Raw genomic sequence first — 6,932 nt, 5'->3', positions numbered from 1 at the left:
AGATTCTTCACTGTCTGAGCCTCAAACCAGGGATCAAGCCAGTGTCCTACCACCAGATTCTTATCTGTCATTCTTCTGTTCAGCTATGCAAGGCTCTTTCAGAGGAACATATCTAATCTAATTAGCATATTTAATAGTACATTAAAATCAAAAGTACACTAAACTCCAGACTTTACATTTTTGGGTGGAAATCACATGAGCTTATATTCCTAAGAATATAAGTAAGGGTCTTAACTTCCCCTTCTGCAATGGAATGTCACCTCTGCCACTTCTGTGTCTTTTTAAGTTTGTTTGTTTTCCTAGAACTTATTTATCTTACTGACTATGCCAAAGCCTTTGACTGTGTGGATCACAATAAACTGTGGAAAATTCTGAAACAGATGGGAATACTAGACTACCTGACCTGCCTCTTAAGAAACCTGTATGTAGGTCAGGAAGCAACAGTTCGAACTGGACATGAAACAACAGACTGGTTCCAAATAGGAAAAGGAGTACGTCAAGGCTGTATATTGTCACCCTGCTTATTTAACTTAAATGCAGAGTACATCATGAGAAACGCTGGGCTGGAAGAAGCACAAGCTGGAATCAAGATTGCCAGGAGAAATATCAATAACCTCAGATATGCAGATGACACCACCCTTATGGCAGAAAATTAAGAACTCAAGAGACTCTTGATTAAAGTGAAAGTGGAGAGTGAAAAAGTTGGCTTAAAGTTCAACATTCAGAAAACTAAGATCATGGCATCCGGTCCCGTCACTTCATGGCAAATAGATGGGGAAACAGTGGTTACAGCGGCTGACTTTATTTTTTGGGGCTCCAAAATCACTACAGATGGTGACTGCAGCCATGAAATTAAAAGATGCTTACTCCTTGGAAGGAAAGTTATAATCAACCTAGACAGCATATTAAAAAGCAGATACATTACTTTGTCAACAAAGGTCCGTCTAGTCAAGGACGTGAGTTAGTGGTCATGTATGGATGAGAGTTGGACTATAAGGAAGCTGAGTGCCAAGAATTGATGCTTTTGAACTCTGGTGTTAGAGAAGACGCTTGAGAGTCACTTGGACTGTAAGGAGAATCCAACCAGTCCATCCTAAAGGAGATCAATCCTGGGTGTTCATTGGAAGAACTGATGTTGAAGCTGAAACTCCAATATTTTTTGCCACCTGATGCGAAGACCTGACTCATTGGCTGGGAAAGATTGAGGGCAGGAGGGGAAGGGGACAACAGAGGATGAGATAGTTGGATGGCATCACCGACACAATGGACATGGGTTTGGGTGGACTCCAGGAGTTGGTGATGGACAGGGAGGCCTGGCATGCTGCGGTTCATGGGCTTGCAGAGTTGGACATGACTGAGCGACTGAACTGAACTGAACTGATTTATCTTACAACTGAAAGTTTGTTCTTGCTTATTTATCTTATAACTGAAAGTTTGTACCTTTTGACTGCCTTCATCCAATTCCTTCTCCTGCGTGCTGCCTCTAGCAACTACAAATCTGCTCTTTTTTTCTAGTTTGTTTTTGAAGTATAATTGACCCACAACACTATGCTAGCTTGTTACACAAAATAGTGATTCAGTATTTCAATGTGTTTCAAAATGATCACCACAATAAATCTAGTTTTGATCTGTTACCATTAACACATACAACATAGTTATTGATTATATTCCTCATACTGTATATTTCATACCCATGACTCATTTATTTTGCAACTAGAAGTTTGTACCTCTTAATCTCCATTTCCTATTTCTTTCATTTTCCCCTGCTGGCAACAACCTGTTTGTTCTGTATCTGTAACTCTTTCTGTTTTGTTATGTTCATTTGTTTTGTTTTTTTAGAATCCACATGTAAGTGAAATCATACAGTATGTCTTTTTCTTCCTGACTTATTTCACTTAGACTAATACCCTCTAGGTTCATCCGCACTGTGGCAAATGGAAACATTTCATTCTTTTTATGACTGAATAATATTCCATCATGTGTATAATGTATAGTATGTATGTGTATGAGTCTCAGTCATGTCCAACTCTTTGTGATCCCAAGAACTGTAGCCCACCTATGTCCTCTGTCCATAGAATTCTTGAGGCAAGAATACTGGAGTGGGTAGCCTTTCCCTTCTCCAGGGGCTCTTCCTGACCCAGGAATCAAAACAGGCAGATTCTTTACTGTCTAAGTCACCAGGGAAGCCAATTAAGTGAAAAGTGAAAGTGAAGTCACTCAGTCGTGTCCGACTCTAGCAACCCCATGGACTGCAGCCTACCAGACTTCTCCCTCCATGGGATCTTCCAGGCAAAAGTACTGGAGTGGGGTGCCATTGCCTTCTCTGATATATATGGATAGTAACTCTTATTTATTTATTTTTGGCTGTGCTATGTCTTCATTTTATTTTGTTATATATATATTATATATTGTAATTTTTATATATTAAGATAGTAACTTTTGTTTTCAGAGAAGGCAATGGCACCCCACTCCAGTACTCTTGCCTGGAAACTCCCATGGACGGAGGAGCCTGGTGTGCTGCAGTCCATGGGGTCGCTAAGAGTCGGACACGACAGAGTGACTTCACTTTCACTTTCATGCATTGGAGAAGGAAATAGCAACCCACTCCAGTGTTCTTGCCTGGAGAATCCCAGGGGCAGGAGAGGCTGGTGGGCTGACGTCTATGGGGTCACACAGAGTTGGACATGACTGAAGTGACTTAGCTGCAACTTTTGTTTTATTTAGTTTTTTGGCTGTGCTATGGTTTTTCCTGTGGTCATGTATGGATGTGAGAGTTGGACTGTGAAGAAGGCTGAGCGCTGAAGAATTGATGCTTTTGAACTGTGGTGTTGGAGAAGACTCTTGAGAGTCCCTTGGACTGCAAGGAGATCCAACCAGTCCATTCTAAAGGAGATCAGCCCTGGGATTTCTTTGGAAGGAATGATGCTAAAGCTGAAACTCCAGTACTTTGGCCACCTCATGCGAAAAGTGGACTCATTGGAAAAGACTCTGATGCTGGGAGGGATTGGGGGCAAGAGGAGAAAGGGACGACAGAGAATGAGATGGCTGGATGGCATCACTGACTCGATGGATGTGAGTCTGAGTGAACTCTGGGAGTTGGTGATGGACAGGGAGGCCTGGCATGCTGCGATTCATGGGGTCACAAAGAGTCGGACATGACTGAGTGACTGATCTGAGTGATCTGATCTGATATATAAGATTATGTTATCTGTAAGCAGAGATAATTTTACTTCTTTTATAATTGTGATGCCTTTTCTTTTCCTCTCCTAATTGCTCAAGCTAGGACTATATAGCACTATGTTGAATAGTAGTTGTAAAGAAACATTTTTGCCTTGTTCCTGATTTTAGAGGAAAAGCTTTCAGTTTTGTACCATTAACTGTGATCTTAACTATGGGTTTGTCATATAGAATTTTTATGATGTTGAATTAATTCTTTAATTTCCATTTTGTTGAATATTTTTTATCATGAAAGGTGTTAAATTTTGTCAAATATGACCTTGTGACTTTTTGTACTTTGTTCTATTTATGTGGTAAATCATATATATATGTATTTTAGTGTTGAAACATCCTTCTATCCCAGGGATAAGTCCCACTTGGTCATGGTGTAGAATCCTTTCAATGTGCTATAGACTCAGTTTGATAGTGTTTTGCTGAGGATTTTTACATCTACATTCATCAGAGATACTGGCCTATAGTCTTATTTCTTGTCTTTTTTTGGCTCTGGTGTCAGGGTAATGTAGACCTCATAGAATGAGATTGGAAGTGTGCCCTCTGAGACAGACCAGACAGAAACCATCTTTTGGGCAGCCCCTGAAAAGTTAGAATGCTGGACACAGCCTCCAACTTTTTCCCTCCCCTAGAAAAGGTGGGGGTTGGGAATTTCCTCCTGATCTTGCTGTGCCTAGGGCAGAGGGGCTCTGGAGAGTGGGTGCCAAGAATTTTCTTATTGGATTTGATACAACTGTTTTCAAGCTTTCCTCTGGTGCAGGAGCCTCTTAACTGTTTTTTTGTTTTCTTGTAAAAGGAATTGATCCATGTATTGTTAATTCTTTGTCAGTGTGGGAAGGAAAGTCTTGAAGCTTCCTAGTTTACCATCTTGCTCAAGTCACCCCCTATTTCTGTGATTTATGTTAAGCATTTATTAATAAATTAGCATTTTAGAGAATTCAAACATGCGATTATTGGGATCTAGCATTTAACCAGTTGTCAGTTGAGAGCTGATGTTTAAAAGAGAAAAATCTAAGGGGCAAATTAGTGATCCATTCTCTAGGTTATGTTACTGTTATTTCTACAGTCTTAGATTATTAGGAATTAAAGTTTCCAGATCTTTTGTTAAGCCACTGTTATGTGGCTCCTTTTGTTAATGGACACTAAATAGCATAATGAGCATAATGCTTAAAAAACATTATGGTTTTTTAAAATTGAGATATAATTCATATGTCATAATACTATTTTAAAATATAATGAACAATGTTTTTGGCTAGAGTTCTGTAAAAATCCCCAAACTTTTCAGTGAATATTTCTTATATTGTCCTTTTCCCTTCAATTCTCTAAAAAGAAAAGGATATGATACTTATTAATAATTTAATAAAGGTCTGTCTGTAACAAGCTTAGACAATATCCAAGTACAGTTTTTTGCAATAAAGCTGAATAACTTGGAAATATTGGCAGTTGCTAAGAATTACTTAGGGGATCAGAACATTTTTTTTTTATAGCCTCTGGATTCCTGTGTTAGTAACAATTGATTTTAAGTGTTAAAATGTCTTTAAGACTGTTATCCCTCTATTTGAATTATTATTTTGCCTCTCTGTTCTATCTTAATATATGAATCTTCAGTTTGAGCATGCATCATACAGAAGAATTTAAACTTCAGTAAGTTGAAGGAAATGTATAGTTTAAATTTTCATTCTTTAAGGTATCATCATTCTTTTGATATTAAGGTAATAAATATCTTTTTTTTCTTCCTCCTTTTATTTCTCTGTCTCTCTTTTCTTTCTTTCTTGTTGACTTTTGATAGTCTGATCAAGTCAAAATACAAATATGAAGTGAAAAAAGGTCTTTGAGTATCAAAGAAGGAAAAGAGAGCCATTTGCAAAGCTGAAGTACTTTAAAATAGTGGAAGACCCCTAACTTATTATACATAGTGCTAAGGCTATTGACTTAAACTTGGTTATTTGCTTTTTTCTCAGGTAACTCTCATGATTGACATGTCTCTCCAAATTGAAAATTAAATTAAGGGATAGAAGGTGAAGCAAGGCAAGTGCCACTGGAAGGTTCTGCTTATATAGTTAGAGATGAAGTAAGTATGTTTCCAATTATTGGAGAGAGGGATTGTTCATTTTGGAGGAAAACACAATTATATTAAAACTTGAGGCTATTTTACACCGTATAATAACTGACATTTATCAATATAATTATATAGGCTCTTTTTGGCAAGCAGGTACATTTATAATTATTTTATACATTTATAACTTGATTATAATATTAGTTTCTATCAAAGGAAAGGTATAAAGGAAAGAAAAATCATCTGTAGTTCTACCACTCAGAGATACTCATGAGCATGTATATGTCTTCTTTTTTTAAAAAGTTTTCATTATTTTTGGTTGCACTGAGTCTTGCGGACTGAGTCGCACTGCTTGTGACTTTCTCTAGTTGCCTCTCTAGGGGCTACTCTTCATTGTAATGCGGTGATGCTCTCATTGCGATGGCCTCTCTTGTTGCAGAGCACAGGCTCTAGGTGCAGTGGCTTCAATAGTTGCAGCTCACAGGCTCTAGGGCTCAGTCGTTAGGGTGCATGGGCTTAGCTGCTCTGCAGCATGTGGAATTTTCCCACGTCAGGGATCAAACCCACATGCCCTGCCTTGGCAGGTGAACCCTTATCCACTCTACCACCAGGGAAGTCCCCAGATATATATCTTCTTAAATATTAGTATTTTACTATATATGTGTAGTATAAGTGCCTGACAATAAGGTTTTTTTTTTTTTTTTTTTTTTGTAATGTAACCGCCTGACATTAAACTTTTTATTGTTGTGGCATCCATTTCAAAGGCATCCATCTCGAATCAACTTACTGTCAGCTGTATGACACAGCTGCTAGCAAAACAATGTCACCACTTCTCCCTTTCTGAACCCTGATTCCTGCTCTCATGTTATAAATCTTATGAAGAGTCCACCCATAAACCGCTAGAGAACTCATCCTCAACCCCAATAAAGGCAGAATCCCAGATGGACACTTTCTCCCTCTCTTTCTACCCACAGATTCCTTGTGTGGATCCTCAGGTATGTGCCGTGTACTCTCCAAGAACTGTGAGTAATGAACCTTGTCTTTTCAAAGGTCCTTGATTGCTGTTGCTGAGATATCTTAGAGTTATAATAAGAACCACAAGGCAGGTCTAGGCACAGCATTGGCTCTGGTGGGGAAAGTGTTGTGGGGGGCCGGTGGAGGGGTGCTACTGCAAGTACTACCATGCCCCAGGCAATCCTGGCTAATAGCATCACTGTCGGTAAGATGAGACTCACATGAAACCATGTGCATATTTTTGAAACCAGATAACTTACAAACTCTCTTATTAGTTTTAATCTTTTCTTTTTACATTTGTTCTCTTCTATTTTTTAATTGGATATAAGTATCATTTGAAAATGGAGAAGGCAATGGCAACCCACTCCAGTGTTCTTGCCTGGAGAATCCCAGGGATGGCAGAGCCTGGTGGGCTGCCGTCTATGGGGTCGCACAGAGTCGGACATGACTGAAGCGACTTAGCAGCAGCTTAGCAGCAGCAGCAGCATCATTTGAAAATAAAAATAATTTTGACCCTTTGTGTACAATAGCTATATATCATATTTTGGTTTCTTATTTATTGTACTGGGTGGACATTTTTAGTCAGTGTTTAATAACTGTGGCTAATGGGCTTTCTTGCTTTGCTATTGAGTTT

The sequence above is a fragment of the Bubalus kerabau genome, chromosome 6 (assembly GCF_029407905.1).
Source record: "Bubalus kerabau isolate K-KA32 ecotype Philippines breed swamp buffalo chromosome 6, PCC_UOA_SB_1v2, whole genome shotgun sequence".
Taxonomy (NCBI): Eukaryota; Metazoa; Chordata; class Mammalia; order Artiodactyla; family Bovidae; genus Bubalus; species Bubalus kerabau.
The sequence above is the reverse complement of the archived record's forward strand: the minus strand, read 5'-3'. Positions refer to the sequence as shown.